Below are 17,206 nucleotides of genomic sequence, written 5' to 3'. Positions count from 1 at the left end.
GCTGGTTTCTTGGACGCTGGACACAAAATAATCTTGGACTTACTCCGTTGAAGGACAAGAGAGAGTGTGAGTGAGTGTCTGTGAGGAGATGAAAAGACAGCTGTGTCTGTGGTTCCCCACAGGACTCCTCTCCACTCAGGGGGATCTGGAGGCCGATTAGGGATGGAATCCTTGTGGCCTTTGTCGTTGGGGGTGACAGGACCCAGAGATCAAGGGTCAGTCAGCCCTCACAGATGGGAGTCAGTTGACCTCATCTTCTGGAAGGCAGGAATTGTGGATGGATGGCAGATATATAGATGGATAGATATACCACACTGGTGTTGAACATTGCAACCCAATCTAAAGTGATTTGAGGTCTTACTGAGCACAAACCTGTTGAATCAATATCATTTGTTTTATTTAACTAGTCAAGTCAGTTAAGAACAAATTCTTATTCACAATGACAGTCTAGGAACAGTGGGTTAACTGCGTTGTTCATGGGAAGAACAACAGATTTTTACCTTGTCAGCTCAGGGATTCGATCTAGCAACCTTTCAGTAACTGGCCCAATGCCTTAACCAGTAGGCTACCTGCCACCCCAAAATTTGTCAAAGTATTGTGACATGGAATGTATGTAGAAAACACATTGGATTTGCAAAAACTCAACAACGTAAACTGTTGTTTTGAGGATGAAATTTCAACAACGGGAGTATGTCATCATTGTAACCGATTTTCAACATAGACAACGCTTGTATAAAATATGATGGATTTGTATCTTTGAAACAACGTCAGATCTTCAACGTTTATTTGCACTATATGTTAATGATTTAACCCTACAAATCAAACATGCTAAACTTGGTGTTGAAGTTACAGATATATTTCTGGAGATCTTGTTGTATGCTGATGAAATAGTTATCTTTGATGAGACAGAAGATGACCTCCAGAAAATGTTGAATATTTTTAATTTATGGTGTACTAAATGGAGACTAGCGATAAATCAAGAAAAGACCCAGATTGTTCATTTCAGAAAGAAGGACGTGTAGAGAAGTGCACACAACTTTTATTTTGGTACAACCTCATCATTCTACACTGGGCTCTACAAATACCTTGGTTTCACTCTGGATGAACACATGACCTTTGAAGATCACATTAGATCACTAGCAGATTCTGCAGGTAGAGCCTTGGGGTCAGTTTTAAACAAAATTAAAATATGTGAGGATCTTGGTTACTGTGCTTATTCTCAGCTGTATAAATCCTGTGTGTGTCCAGTGATGGACCATGCTGCTGGAGTTGTAACAATGTTCAAAACAGAGCAATCTGCTGCTTCTTGGTGTGCACAAACTGACTCCAAACCTGGTCATCCGTGGAGATATGGGCTGGTAACCATGTGTGGTTAGACAAAAAGATGACATGGTACGTCTATAGAACAGACGGATAAATATGGCAGAACACAGAATCACAGAAAAAGTGTTTGACTGGGACCTTACGCATAGATATCAGTGGGCTAGAGCATTTTTAGAAATGTTGTTGTGAAACTGATTTGCAGTGTACACTGAGTGTACAAAACATTAGGAACACCTCCCTACTATTGAGTTGCACCTCCCTTTGCTCTCAGAACAGACTCAATTAATCGGGGTACATGAACTCTACAAGGTGTCAAAAGCTTTCCACAGGGATGCTGGCCCATGCTGACATGACTCCCACAGTTGTGTTAAGTTGGCTGGATGTCCTTTGGGTGGTGAACCATTCTTGATACACATGAGAAAATGTTGAGCGTGAAAACTCCATATCCCTTTCAAAGGCACCTAAATATTTTGTCCTGCCCAGCGGTGGGTATATGCAGGTATACGCCGTATACCCAGTTATTTTTCAGTGAGCATTCCATATACTCACTTCTTAATCCCTATGATGCATATCAAAGTAGTGTAGTGCAGCTATACGCTGTATCAATTAATAGGGCTGATGGAACAGATCGGAATGTTTCGTTTAACATTTTTATAAACTATTATTTCTCACATTTTCAGCTCAGTAGCTCACAGTAGCTCATAGGCAGTAGGCCTCTGTGTGAATGCTCCAAAATACAATTTGGGAAAAAACTGTTCTAAAATGCACACAACACATGCAAGCGGTTTCATGGACAGAGATCAAATCAAATTTTATTTGTCACATGCGCCGAATACAACACATTTAGACCTTACAGTGAAATGCTTACTTACACGCCCTTAACCAATAATGTTTTAAGAAGTTTTAAGAATAATAAGTGTTAAGTAAAAAATGGATAAGTAAAAAATAGAAAATAAAGGTGACAAATAATTCAACAGCAGCAGTAAAATAACAATAGCGAGGCTATTTACAGGCGGTACCGGTACAGAGGGGTCACTGGTTAGTCGAGGTGATTGAGGTAATATGTACATGTAGGTAGAGGTAAAGTGACCATGCATAGATAATAAACAGAGAGTAGCAGCAGCGTAAAAGACTGGTCTGGGTAGCCCTTTGATCAGCTGTTCAGGAGTCTTATGGCTTGGGGGTAGAAGCTGTTAAGAAGCCTTTTGAAGTATTCTGGTTACGGGACGAGCAGAGGCTTGAATTTTGTTTCAGACAGGGCGTGTTTGAGATTGCTTAGTTTGTTCACAATGCCTGGAGGAGAAATGTATTGTTTGTGTAGTGTGGCTAGATGGTATCTGTACTTGCCATGGTTATTGTATGTATATAATTTGTTAAATGTTATTTTGTTTTGAGTACAAGGGAAATGTTACTGTGTTTACTAGTGTCTTGTAAACCTGTATGGGCTGGGCACCAGTAGGTGTATGACACTTAAATAAATAATATCAATCTTTATCCACTATCAGAAAAAAAACTATAGGCTACGCAGCACCTCCTACTGGAGAGTTGGTCTACCTACAGCTACCTACCCCGGCCAAAGGTAGTTGATCGACCTACCCCGGCCAAACCCGGACGACGCTGGGCCAATTTCAAATGTAATATTCAAGTTAATAATTTATATGGGGATTCATGCCTCCATCTCAAGCCAAAACCTAAGTTAAAGAATAGGACTAAATCAAATCAAACTTTAAAGTGCATTTAAAATTTGATTGAGTCCTATTCTTTAACGTAGATTTTTGGTTGAGATGGAGATGTGAATCCAACATATCAATTCATCATTTTAGAAAAACTGGAATTAAAGCAGACTAAGTCAGTAGTACAAAAGATACATCTCCTTCAAAGGTTGATATTTGGTTGGGTTGACAACCAAACACAATTCAACATCACCTTTGCAACACAGTAAATAGCCTATTTACAAATTACATGTTTGATTCACGTCTCCAACTAAACCAAAAGTTAAAGAATATAATTAAGCTAGTGGCACAGATTTAACTATCCAAGCATTAGATACAACTGCTTTAAATGTTGATATTTGGTTGCGTTGTGAACAAAACACAATTCAATACGACTTTTGTAACACTATAAATAGCCTAAAGTTAAGGCTATCTTAAAAACGAATGTAACAGTATTTATTCAACCTTAAAATGAGTAACACATCCATGGCCACAGGTTACTGTAACTATAAAAATATTCTTATGTAGGCTAATCATAGAAAGTGTGCATGTTCAAGATAGCATGCAAAGGTCCCAGATCTGTGGAGATCTTCACAATAGCTATAATAATCTGTGCAGATTCTTGAACAGCATTAATCACTTGCACTATGTACTTTAATGGTGTCACGGCCGTTGAATGAAGTGGACCAAAGCGCAGCGTTGTGAGCGTACATATTCCCTTTTATTTAGGATGGCGCCGACAAAAACAATAAACAAAACAAAAACAACCGTGAAGCTTAAGGCTATAGTGCCACAAACAAAGACAACTTCCCACACTGAAAGGGGGGAAAAGGGATACCTAAGTATGGTTCCCAATCAGAGACGATAGACAGCTGTCCCTGATTGAGAACCATACCCAGCCAAAACATAGAAATACAAAATCATAGAAAACAAAAACATAGAAGGCCCACCCCAAATCACACCGTGACAAATGGAATCTTAACTGCAATCCAGGTCATTTGGTTGTGCTATTAGATGAAACAGTGATAACACATTAACTCATTGTATAAATACAAAATATCTGACATTGTATTCCCATTTGAACTTTGTTGTGCTTTCAGATGGTTGAAAGCATAGTGATTACACATTGGGAATTCAACAAACTTCTGGTTGTCTTTCTGAGTGGGTGAATAATGGTTGAAATCTCATTGATCAACGTCTCAACCGAATATAACCCATATTTCCACATTGAAATGACGGTGTGAGCCCAGTGGGGTGTATTAGGCACCAGAAACATCAACTCAAATCATACATGCAGATACTGTAGCTTCTATGACTGAGAGTAGAAAGACAGTAGATGGGTAACACAGAATTTATTCTTAACAAATAAGACAATAATGTATTTATGTGAGAACTGGGAATGCGTTAGAGGAAAATATCCACAAGCCTCAAGTATTCTTTTTTAGACAGGTCGTCTCTGTTGTCTGGTCAGACAAAACCAGGAGAAGTTGATGTTTCATCCTCAAGGAAACAGTTTGAAATGCTAAGTGTCTCTAAATATTTGAAGAAGAAAAAATATGCAGTGTGTTCCCAGGGAACATTTCCATGTGGGGCTCATATGGGTTAATGAAGGGCTGTTCCACGGGTCACATGAGGGAAACCCAACAGTGACCCACAAAGTTATCCTCAGCATCCATGTTGGCCTCAATGTTAACCCAATTGGGTACCTGCTAAGATAACCAATTAGAGCCCTTGCCCAGTTGAAACCCATTTAAAACCCAGGTGGGGCCCACCTGGACATGTTGGCTGAGGTTGTTGCTTGAACATCTCAATGTGGTGGACATATGGTGCATTGACGACCAACAAGAGAAGACAAACACACCCAGGTATAGGGGAAGAAGGAATGTCGTTCTGGCTCTGGGGTTCCGAAAACGTTCCACACAGGCATCTGTGTCGAGTCCAATTGGAGCATCTTCCCCCACTGTGCAAAGCAATTATAATCAGTCATTAATAATAACCCTAATTTAAGAAATGTAGTCCAGAAAAAGAAAAAAAAAGAGAAACCACAGATGATCAATGGTGCATTAGTAATAAAAGTCCCAGTAGCAGTTGTGAGGAACCAACCCTTCCACATCCATAAATGGTAAACTGCCATAAAGTAGGCTGTGATTGAGTCATTAATAACTCTAATAAAAAAATGTAGCCCAGAAAAGGAGAAAAAGGAGTCAAACCAGTGGCAGATCAGTAACAAGCATCTCAGTAGCAGTTTGAACCAACCCTTCCACATCCATAGATGGCAAACTGCCATTAACAAGAGTATGGCAGGTCAAGTCCAATAGGCGGTTATTCTACATTGTCTTCCTGCAAGCCCAAACTTCAAACGCGGGCCTGAAACAATGAGAATTCTGACTGGGCTTCCTGTTTCCTCTGGGGCTTGTGAAGTTCACAACACCAACAGCGAATTAAAGCCCCTCAGTGATGGAATCACCAATCCGGTCAGAATAAGATTTTTGTCTCTCTCCCTTGCAGAGAAAAATGGTCCAAACACTGAGCAACAAAGTTTCCTGTAAAAAACACCACCATCAATTTGATTTCACAAATTTGAGAATATCTCTAAGATAGAAATCCCAGGCCTTGGCTACATATAATCCTACAATTTCTCCCAGGTTCTAGTTTCAAGGTTCACAAGCTCTTTCAAACCATGGCCTTAGAAGCATACTGGGTTCTGTGAATGCCTATTATCTTACATTGGCATATTTTCCCCATTTTGTGTTTACACTCATTACTTCTGCTGCTAATCCCTAAACAAACCGAGAGGGAAATCCCAAATCCTTGTCCCAAAGAACTCCATCCGTCTGGATTAGATTAGTGAAGAACACCGGCGAATCGAATCAGACTGCAGCAACACAAAGCAGGGATCAAAAGCTTAGTACTGAGACAGAGCCCAATAGGCTACGGCCAGATCTCAAGATTGCTATTGAAAGGTAGAGGAAATGTGTAGACTGCAAGGGCCCTCCGGGAGAAGAGCTGAGAAGCGTTCTTTTTCACATTTTCAGCATATTAGGCCACACAACACACTGCAGCAATGTTAAATAAAAAGACTGTTGCATGATTCATTGGTGGCCCTGGCCTGTAGCATGTGTACTACAGTGAATAATTGAACATCTATGTCTGGCATGGTGGTTAAAGAAACGTAAACTCTGTTGCAGCAACAAAGGTTGAGTGAGGAGATTGCGTTCAGAGACATCACAGAAGTTGCTCAATGACAGAAGTTGCTCACGTTCCATTTGTGCAGGGCGGTAGGCAGTCAGGCAGCAGACGCGGTGCAGTCTAGAGGAATTTGTCCCACATTTCCTGTCTCTCTTTTTCAGAGGAGCTGCACACAGAGTTTTGATGTGGCGCGTTGCAGTCTACTGACCACAGTCCTGTGGGAAACCACATGAGTCTGGCGTCACTTGGGGCTATAGCAGCTCATCCATATGAAAAGGGAAATAACAGTCACATCAGCACTATTCACTAATGTAAAAACACTATGGTTTGTATGCTTCACAAAAAAAGGTACAAAAAAGGCTCCACATGTAAAGACCTGATGATGAATACAAAACAATTGTTGTACTACATTTGCTTCCAGCTCTAAAACATCTCCCGAGACAGCGTACATTACGTCTCCATGCCAGTGGCGCACAACAGAAAAAATCTGTTTTCGTACACTACAGGCGAACTTTGGAAGTCCACGCATGTTCTTTAGCCTGGTGACATTTACCTATGCTAAAAAGGCTGGTAAAACACGAGGGACTGCAATCCAGCCAGTATGACCAGAGGCAGGTTTTGAGGATTACATTCTGAGAGGATCGGAGAACTCAACATGCCATGCTAACACAGCCCAACATATCACAGCTTCAAACTGCATAAGACGATATCAAATCTGGTGCATTCCTGCATCTTTTATGTTTATGTTGGTATATTAATATGATTGTATATATAGATTTTTCTTTATACTTTGAAGGGCTGTAGGAATTCACTCATGAGTAAGGCAGCAACAAAAACTAAACATATCAATGAAAAGGTATTTCATTTCACACATATATTTTTGTTAACAAAGGAAACAAATCTTATCAAACACAAAATGTACCTTGTCTACTATTGCTGCTCAATTCTCACAGTCAGAAAACAAACATTGCTGGTAACCAATAACAAATAAGGGAATATGGAGTTGCAAATAAAATAGTGAACATTAGAAAATGCCACATAATTGTTTAAAAAAAAAATAATACAAAAGCAATGAGGTGTCACAGTTCAGAACTGAAAATCTTTTACAGTCATTTCAATGGCCCAAGCAAACTTGCCTCCTTGCGTTTTGTTGTAGATCTTGTCGATTGGCATTGCATTTCCTACACCTGACATGAAGAGTAAACAAAGAAAATCATGTTTACACATGCTACAAAAATACACAAAGTGAAAACATACTTTTAGAGCGCAACAATAAGTGTTGTAGCATTTCAGTCTGAAACTGACAGAGGTCGAGGATAAATGTTAGGCTAAATTATCAATGTTAGGCTAAAGTCTGTTACCAGACAACTGATATCCTTAGGTTCAGGTAGTTGAGTTTGGACGTGCCCAGAGCGATTACCTTGTTCTCCTCCCTGTCAATCATCTGTAGCTAGAGCTTCTTCAGCTCTTCCTCCAGCCTCTTCACCACAGCCTCCTTCTCAACCAGCCTGAGGAGAGCAGAGGAGACCACACCTGTGTTTAAATATTATTCAAAATAATTTTCAAATTATTGATCTGTGCTTGACTGAGCTTGCTTGACTTAATTTGATCAAGAGAATGGTCTCAAAACAGACAAACCACCACTGGTGGTGGTAAAACAATGGAGGCCTAAACAAGCATCTCAGTAGCAGTTTGGATCAACCCTTCCACATCAATCGTGGGTAAACTGCCAAGTTGGGTTATGAAAGGTCATGTCCACTAGCTGTTATTCTACAATGTTTTCCTGTAAACGAGGAACTGTAGGGTGAAATGTGAACAGTAGGGGTCAAATGCACTCACTTTCAAGTCCTATCAGTTCCTTCCTTCTTGTGTTCATTTTATGCCTCTTTCAGCTCCTTCTTGGTCACATCACATTGCTGCTGCTTCTGTGCAATCTTGAACAATAAAGGGACAATGTTAGACTGTGTTTTACCTTACATGCATAATTAGTATTTCAACAAAAATTCACAAAAAATTCCATATAGAATGTAACAACTACCAGGACAATGTGTATATATACTGTATATATATATAATATATACACTGATCAAAAAATAAAGAGAACACTAAAATAACACATCCTAGATCTGAATGAATGAAATATTCTTATTAAATACTTTTTCTTTACATAGTTGAATGTGCTGACAACAAAATCACACAAAAATTATCAATGGAAATCAAATTTATCAACCCATGGAGGTCTGGATTTGGAGTCACACTCAAAATTAAAGTGGAAAACCACACTACAGGCTGATCCAACTTTGATGTAATGTCCTTAAAACAAGTCAAAATGAGGCTCAGTAGTGTGTGTGGCCTCCACATGCCTGTATGACCTCCCTACAACACCTGGGCATGCTCCTGATGAGGTGGCGGATGGTCTCCTGAGGGATCTCCTCCCAGACCTGGACTAAAGCATCCGCCAACTCCTGGACAGTCTGTGGTGCAACGTGGCGTTGGTGGATGGAGCGAAACATGATGTCCCAGATGTGCTCAATTGGATTCAGGTCTGGGGAACGGGCGGGCCAGTCCATAGCATCAATGCCTTCCTCTTGCAGGAACTGCTGACACACTCCAGCCACATGAGGTCTAGCATTGTCTTGCATTAGGAGGAACCCAGGGCCAACCGCACCAGCATATGGTCTCACAAGGGGTCTGAGGATCTCATCTCGGTACCTAATGGCAGTCAGGCTACCTCTGGCGAGCACATGGAGGGCTGTGCGGCCCCCCAAAGAAATGCCACCCCACACCATGACTGAACCACCGCCAAACCGGTCATGCTGGAGGATGTTGCAGGCAGCAGAGCGTTCTCCACGGCGTCTCCAGACTCTGTCACGTCTGTCACATGTGCTCAGTGTGAACCTGCTTTCATCTGTGAAGAGCACAGGGTGCCAGTGGCGAATTTGCCAATCTTGGTGTTCTCTGGCAAATGCCAAACGTCTTGCACGGTGTTGGGCTGTAAGCACAACCCCCACCTGTGGACGTCGGGCCCTCATACCACCCTCATGGAGTCTGTTTCTGACCATTTGAGCAGACACATGCACATTTGTGGCCTGCTGGAGATCATTTTGCAGGGCTCTGGCAGTGCTCCTCCTGCTCCTCCTTGCACAAAGGCGGAGGTAGCGGTCCTGCTGCTGGGTTGTTGCCCTCCTACGGCCTCCTCCACATCTCCTGATGTACTGGCCTGTCTCCTGGTAGCGCCTCCATGCTCTGGACACTACGCTGACAGACACAGCAAACCTTCTTGCCTCAGCTCGCATTGATGTACCATCCTGGATGAGCTGCACTACCTGAGCCACTTGTGTGGGTTGTAGACTCCGTCTCATGCTACCACTAGAGTGAAAGCACCGTCAGCATTCAAAAGTGACCAAAACATCTGCCAGGAAGCATAGGAACTGAGAAGTGGTCTGTGGTCACCACCTGCAGAACCACTCCTTTATTGGGGGTGTCTTGCTAATTGCCTATAATTTCCACCTGTTGTCTATCCCATTTGCACAACAGCATGTGACATTTATTGTCAATCAGTGTTGCTTCCTAAGTGGACAGTTTGATTTCACAGAAGTGTGATTGACTTGGAGTTACATTGTGTTGTTGAAGTGTTCCCTTTATTTTTTTGAGCAGTGTATATATAATCTACATTGGACACAATATTGTAAAAGAGGCATCCTGTCTGGGTTGCCCCCCCCCCCCCCCCCCCTTGGGTTGTGCCGTGGCGGAGATCTTTGTGGGCTATACTTGGCCTTGTCTCAGGATGGTAAGTTGGTGGTTGAAGTTTTCCCTCTGTGTGGGCTGTGCTTTGGCAAAGTGGGTGGGGTTATATCCTGCCTGTTTGGCCCTGTCTGGGGGTATCATCGGATGGGGCCACAGTGTCTCCTGACCCCTCTTGTCTCAGCCTCCATTATTTATGCTGTGGTAGTTTATGTGTCGAGCGTCTAGGGTCAGTCTGTTATATCTGGAGTATTTCTCCTATCTTATCCGGTGTCCTGTGTGAATTTAAGAATGCTTTCTCTAATTCTCTCTTTCTCTCTTTCTTTCTCTCTCTCTCTCGGAGGACCTGAGCCCTAGGACCATGCCTCAGGACTACCTGGCATGATGACTCCTTGCTGTCCCTAGTCCACCTGGCCGTGCTGCTGCCCAGTTTCAACTGTTCTGCCTGCGGCTATGGAACCCTGACCTGTTCACCGGACGTGCTACCTGTCCCAGACTGTTTTCAAATCTCTAGAGACAGCAGGAGCGGTAGAAATACTCTTAATGATCAGCTATGAAAAGCCAACCGACATTTACTCCTGAGGTGCTGTCTTGTTGCAACCTCGACAACTACTGTGATTATTATTATTTGACCATGCTGGTCATTTATGAACATTTGAATATCTTGGCCATGTTCTGTTATAATCTCCACCCGGCACAGCCAGAAGAGGACTGGCCACCCCTCATAGCCTGGTTCCTCTCTAGGTTTATTCCTAGGTTTTGGCTTTTCTAGGGAGTTTTTCCTAGCCACCGTGCTTCTACACCTGCATTGCTTGCTGTTTGGGGTTTTAGGCTGGGTTTCTGTACAGCACTTTGATATATCAGCTGATGTAAGAAGGGCTATATAAATACATTTGATTTGAAATGTGATTTGCATAGAGTATTTTAAAATGGCATAAGAATGGCACTACTAGCTACTACATAAATCTGAGAACGCAAATATTCCAGTTACTTTGCCCTGCATGTTTTGCATGGATTTCTCAAAGGTATTAGGTGCTGCCCTCTGGTGGTTACAGAGAATGGCCACAGCTCTGTTGGCTCGGTTATAGGACAGCAGACACATGTCAGCTGAGGAGGAAAACAACAGGCATATATTTCATTGGTGTACTCTCTTTACTATAAATCTGCATGTTTCAGAGATTCATGTAGTCATGACACGGAGAACATTTGAGTAAATAATAACGCAAAGTAAGACCAACGAGGGTCACGTATGTCACAGAGAAGAGCTGAGAATTCTTGTCAACTATTGTAAACTAGATCTTCAAAAACCTGCACTGAGTGTATTGATGTTCGTATAGAAAGTGGACTAACCAGTGATGAGCTTGTTGAGCCGCTCTTGCAGATTGGTGGAGGCGTTGAAGGTTCTTGGCTGTTAGCCCCGGCATGGACTGGTACAAGTGCTTGTTCAAGTAGGTGGTCTAAGAACAAACAACAACCACGTTTAACCATATCTGCTGAGGTAGAGAAGCATACTGAATGAAGCACATAGCTAGTCGTTCTTTGGTTACACTCATTTCCCAGCATTTGCTAAGCATGACTAAACATGAAATAATCCGGTACACTGGGTCTTCAACTTATGTTTATTCTATCAAACACGTCATCGTCAGGCTCCTTGTTTTCCATGAACAGCTTCAGGTTCTTGAAATCATGTGTACAAATAATATGGCTGTGTACATTAGATGGATGTTTAAGCCCTGCTTAACAATACATTATACAGGGGAATGGATATAGAACAGTTGCTAGACAGTGCTGCTCACCCTGCCCTCCACAGGCAACTCATCATAGTAGCAGATGGAGTCTTTGCCCAGGAAGTCCAACTCCACCAAGAACTCCTGGCCTCCCTTCTGCTGGTGCAGGTTGATGTGTCCCACTCTCAGAGAGCAGCAGCCCACAGCGTTGGACATCTCATTCTCCTCCTTCTCATTCCCCACTCGCAGGGCCAGCTATATGCACAGAAAGACACACACACACACGTTAGTGAGGGAGATATGACTGTTCTACATGATGTGTTTAAGGTTAACTGAACAGGCTTGCACTTTGTTAACCACACTGAGGATAGTTGTGAGGTCTGTACCTTGTCTATAAAGTAGAGTGCCACTCCTCTCTGTCTGGTCTTCATCTCCCGGTGCTTCCAGTCCTCGGTACAGCCTCCTGATGGTCGTCACCTTCAGCTTGTGTTTACAAGCCACCTCGTACTTCTGCCAGTCCTTCTCTCCCTGAGCACAGAGAGAAAGACTTCTGAGTTTATGGCTTAAAAGAATAAACTATAAATATAATAGAATTTGAAATGTATGATTTTTACTGGGTTCAGTCTTCAGACTCTTCTCAAAAGTTTGGGTTTCTAAGCCTTCAAATATAATTTAATTCAGAAATATCTGGGTTTATCAATATTCAAATATTATTATTTTCTTTCACAAAACTTTGTTTCCAATTCTTCAAATATTGTTAATGTTTGTACACAATCAAATACCCCTGATATGTTTAATTATTCAGGAAAGTGGGGAGAAAGGCTTTGTACCTTAAGTTTGGAGCTGGGTTTGAACATGATGTACTTGAAGTTTCCCTGGACGTTCTCCACCCAGGAGGCCAGCCAGGTCACTGTGTCGTCATGCTGCACCTTGCTCCACTTGTCATCCATAGGGGCCACTGGTATTTTAGCACCTCTGGAAAGCAACCAAAACACTTTATTTCAAGCGTATTGCCTTTAGATCGCTAATTCACTTTTGGGAGCAGCATAAACTTATAGGAATATTGTTTGTTCTGTTTGCTCTACTGGACCCCTCACTTGCTGCAGTTGATGGTGATGTGACGGCTAGATGCTCACTTTCAGCTTGTCCATCTTGGGGTGTTCTCCCCTCCCGCGGAAAGCCCTGTGTGCTCCACCCGGAAGTTACCAATCTTCTCCCTGTGGCCATCCAGCACACAGAAGCCGCACGCCTCCGTTAATTATTCTATATTTTCCCCTTCAGACCTGATCGAGGGAAAAAACAAAGGTTTCCACAAGGGTTGCAATGTTATTGCTCCCCCTAAAAAATATATTTAAAGTCTTAGTATTTAGTTTGGGGACTTTGTAATCAGTTACCTGTTTGTTCTTTTGTCATGGCTTTCTTCTCCTCCGACTTCTCCAGAAATTATTTCTTGATGTGCGTGAAATCACACTGACAGCTTCTTCATCTGCTCCCTCTCCTCTGCTGTCATTTCCTGTTTAATCAGTCTCAGGCTGTTTTTTAAATTTAAATCAGTTGTACTAACCTCTCTCTAGTCTGTAAATAAGTTATCTTGGAAGGCACTCTTTGTTGTGTACTCATGGTCCAGCATCTTGGCGTAAAACTAGGCTACTTCCTCAGCAGCCAAACTCTGTTTTACAGCAAAGCTGTATGTATGTGGTGGTAACTCACTATTATAAAATAAAGACATTATTGGGTAATGGTTCGTATTCTGGTGGAAAGAGTGGACCTTTGAGCTTCAACGTTGTCCATTTCTTCCCATTGTTGTAATGACCTGCTTCCCACCGGACAATAAGCATATCACAATTTTGTTACAGCACAGAAAGCCATAAAATGTTTATGCAGGTTTAAATCCAACTCAAGTGATAGATACAATAAAGATAAATACAACACATCTCTAGCTGCCAGGCCAGATCTAGCTAATGTAGCTAGCTAGTTAATGTTACCCCTTTTCATTGACAATGTGAGGCTAGCAAGAATTCTTCTTCTAGCTAGCTAACTAGCTAGAAGAAAATTCTTCTAATTTTTGGTGTTTTCCTTTTTCACATCAGTTAATTTTTTTATTGTTATCTGTAGTATACCATATTAGAGTTACTTTTGGAACTACAGAGAAAATGAAATAAGAGACTTTTGGAATGACTTTACTGAACAATACTGAACAATTTCAAAGATTTTATTGAGCTCCAGTTGATATGAGTAAATCAGTCAATTGAAATAAATAAATTTGGCCCTAATTTATGGATTTCACATGACTGGGAATACAGATATGCATCTGTTGGTCACAGATACCTTTAAAAAAAAAGGTGGTGGTGTGGATCATAAAACCAGTCAGTATCTGGTGTGCCCACCATTTGCCTCATGCAGGACGACATCTCCTTCACATAGAGTTGATCTGATTGTTGATTGTGGCCTGAGGAATGTTGTCCCACTCCTCTTTAATGGCTGTACGAAGTTGCTGGATATTGGCAGGAACTGGAACACGCTGTCACACACATCGATCCAGAGCATCCCAAATATGCTCAATGGGTGACATGTCTGGTGAGTATAAAGGCCATAAAAGAACAGGAACATTTTCAGCTTTGTTTAAGAACATTTAATTATCTGTAAACAGCTCTGGTGGACATTCCTGCAGTCAGCATGTAAATTGCACACTCCTTTAAAACTTGAGACATCTGTGGCATTGTGTTGTGTAATAAAACAGCACATTTTAGAGTGGCCCTTTGTCCCCAGCACAAGGTGCACCTATGTAATAATCGTGCTGTTTAATCAGCCTCTTGATTAACCACACCTGTCAAGTGGATGGATTACCTTGGCAAATGATTAATCTAAAAGGAATGTAAAACAATTGTGCACAAAATTTGAGATAAATATGCTTTTTGTGCATATGTAAAATTTCTGGGATCTTTTATTTCAGCTCATGAAACATGGGACCAAAACTTTACATGTTGCATTTATATTTTTGTTCAGTGTATTTAGTGGACAGCAACAGATGTTTTCAAAAATAGTTCCATGTCTATACCTATGGGCACAAGCACTGTTCATGACACAAGCTGTTCACACCCCTCTTGTTGGTAGAGAGACATTCTTGCAGGTTTAAAACATATTTCCTGCACTACTATTAATTTTGCCATGTCTAATGCGTATTCAAGTGATTTAAATTATTCAAACATTACAACAAAATCTATGGGCTAAAAAGCTTTAGCTGACATAGACTAGTGGATCTGGACATTTCTGACAAGCAAAAAATAGCTCTAAGTTATGCAATGACTGACATGATAAGAGAAAAACTGATGATGCACTAACCAATTACGAAATTGCTCTTTGTGCATTCTACTATTACAACTTTCAAGAGTGAGTTTGAAAGCCGAACTGAGATCCTTAAAAAAATGTGCACCCTCTGGGGGCGCGCCCCACAGTTTGGGAACCACTGCACTAGAGAATAGCAACAACCATACACAGAGTATGAAGAATTTTTACTGTGGAACTTGACAATTAATGTTGTTCACCTGTTAGTTTACAAACTTATTTTTGCTAAAAAAAAGTATCCTTGTCCATCCCGTGGTATCCCTTTTTGCTATTCTTAGATTTGCGCTACATTGACATAACAATGGGTGAGAAATGACATAAGGGAAGCAACACATCGCCAATCACAAAATGTTCAAGCAAAAACATTTCCTGTATCACTTTTCCCCCATCTGATTTCTTTTCCTTGGCAGATATATTGTTGTTTAAGTCAATGTCATTGCAAATAAAGAAAACCTCATCACCAACATACTGCATCTTACTCTCTGTTTACATTGAAGTCAGACTTTACTTTTGGTGTGAATAATTTCAGCAATAGAAGAAAAACATACTCCTTCCAGAAGGTGGTGATGCATCCTGCGAGAGAAAGACAGAGAAACACCATAAATAAACATCTACTATTTTCTGCTAATACAGGGATATGCAATAATTGGGCCTGTGTATATCATGCTATAGTCTTTGGTCATACCATGTCTACACCGTTGGTCTCCACATCTGCATGGCCACTCCCCAAGACAGATTTTAAATTCCCCGAATTGATAAAGGAAAGAATAAGTCACATGCTCACAAATGAACCCACAAGATAAATCAGATGATTGCTAAACTGGAAGCATTGCCTAACTGTGGTAATTTATAAAAGGTGACCACTGACTTACATAATGAAACAGAGCACATTGTAAAATTATACTACACCCTTCATTGTGAATGAAGACATGTAAATTGGAGATTGTAATTAAGGGTGCTTTCACATAAACCCTGTACGTAAATGTATCTGAGGAGACTGATCTGTCCATGCTCACCTTGTGATTTCTGGCTCCTGCAGAGGTTTACAAGGGTGTTAAGAACTGGAGTGCTTCGCCTATGAAATCAAATAACCATCAAGTGTGTGTGTGTGTGTGTGTGTGTGTGTGTGTGTGTGTGTGTGTGTGTGCGTGCGTGCATAAGTGAAGTGACTGGTCAATGTTACCTTGTGCTTCCTCTCAGTGTCCTCTTTCTTCCTCTTTTCCCCCATTCTTACTCCTCTTCCTGCATTGGACCATTGGGAAGTGTGACTTTTCACAGTAATAAACCTACCTAATGGATAAGCAATACTCTACTAACTTGTCATTGAGAAAGATAAGCACCATGACACATCACCAAAGTTACACCCATAAGATCTATGATCATATGAACCTGCCCCAATCAGCATGACAACCTGAGCATTTCTATCCCAGGACCAGTGGTAAAGCCGAGCCAAGTTCAGGACACGCCTTTCTGTAGGGCACCCATCCCTCTTGGATGATGATGCTGTTCTTTTCCTGCTGTATGTTCTGGCTTCACCATGTCCTTCATTGTCTTCCAGTTTCATTACTCAAGTTAGACTGTACAAATGTAGATGTAGTGTTGACAATTAGTCAATTACAAATATTGTTTTGTTCGTGACATGTTTAATTCAGACCATTATCAACAAACGATGTCAAATTAAGTACGGATGGTTCTTTGTAGATCAATAAAAATAAAACAAATTAAATCACGCTTTGAATCACTGATGGAGTGATCGAAATTCGCTGACTAAATTGTTTAATTAGATTGTCAAAATAATTTTGTTCCGGTAGACAAACATTATCCAACATATCATAAAGTATTTGCATGCTTTACCTGTAAGCAGAGTTGTCCTGTTCTCAATCGCGTCAATTAGGCTCCTCTTGATGTAACCGATTAAACTCAACTCCAAGATTTACGAACACACACCAGACAGTAGCAAAATAAATATACTGCGCATGCTTGAAAGCCAAGGGTCAAAATCAAATCAGCGAATCAGCCAAAACAAATACATGATAGGCATAAAAATCCAATACAGTGTCTGTGTAAGACTTGCTTAGATATAAAATAATTGAGCATGGCAGCAAATAGATCATCAAATGACTGAATATGCCTATAACAACATACCCTTGATGAACATACAAGTAG

The 17,206-nt window shown here is 41.2% G+C and overlaps 1 long non-coding RNA gene and 1 pseudogene across 3 annotated transcripts; both read right to left on the bottom strand.

The window, feature by feature from the left end:
* Positions 1-2,123: 2,123 nt before the first annotated feature.
* LOC129860046 (DNA topoisomerase 1-like) lies at positions 2,124-13,424 on the bottom strand (annotated as a pseudogene).
* A 467-nt stretch (positions 13,425-13,891) lies between these two features.
* On the bottom strand, positions 13,892-17,017 carry LOC129859206 (uncharacterized). Of its 3 annotated transcripts, none has more exons than XR_008760136.1 (6): positions 16,895-17,017; positions 16,452-16,617; positions 16,224-16,282; positions 15,726-16,115; positions 15,589-15,613; positions 13,892-14,269 (listed from the first exon to the last, which is right to left on the bottom strand). It is a non-coding gene; the product is annotated as an uncharacterized LOC129859206 (long non-coding RNA). The 3 variants fall into 3 exon arrangements; XR_008760137.1 differs by having other exon boundaries at positions 13,892-15,613; positions 15,726-15,751; positions 16,057-16,115; XR_008760135.1 differs by having other exon boundaries at positions 13,892-15,613.
* Between the last annotated feature and the right edge of the window lie 189 nt (positions 17,018-17,206).

This window comes from Salvelinus fontinalis, chromosome 7 (assembly GCF_029448725.1).
Source record: "Salvelinus fontinalis isolate EN_2023a chromosome 7, ASM2944872v1, whole genome shotgun sequence".
In the NCBI taxonomy this organism is placed as follows: Eukaryota; Metazoa; Chordata; class Actinopteri; order Salmoniformes; family Salmonidae; genus Salvelinus; species Salvelinus fontinalis.
This window is presented reverse-complemented; position numbering and strand designations above follow the sequence as displayed.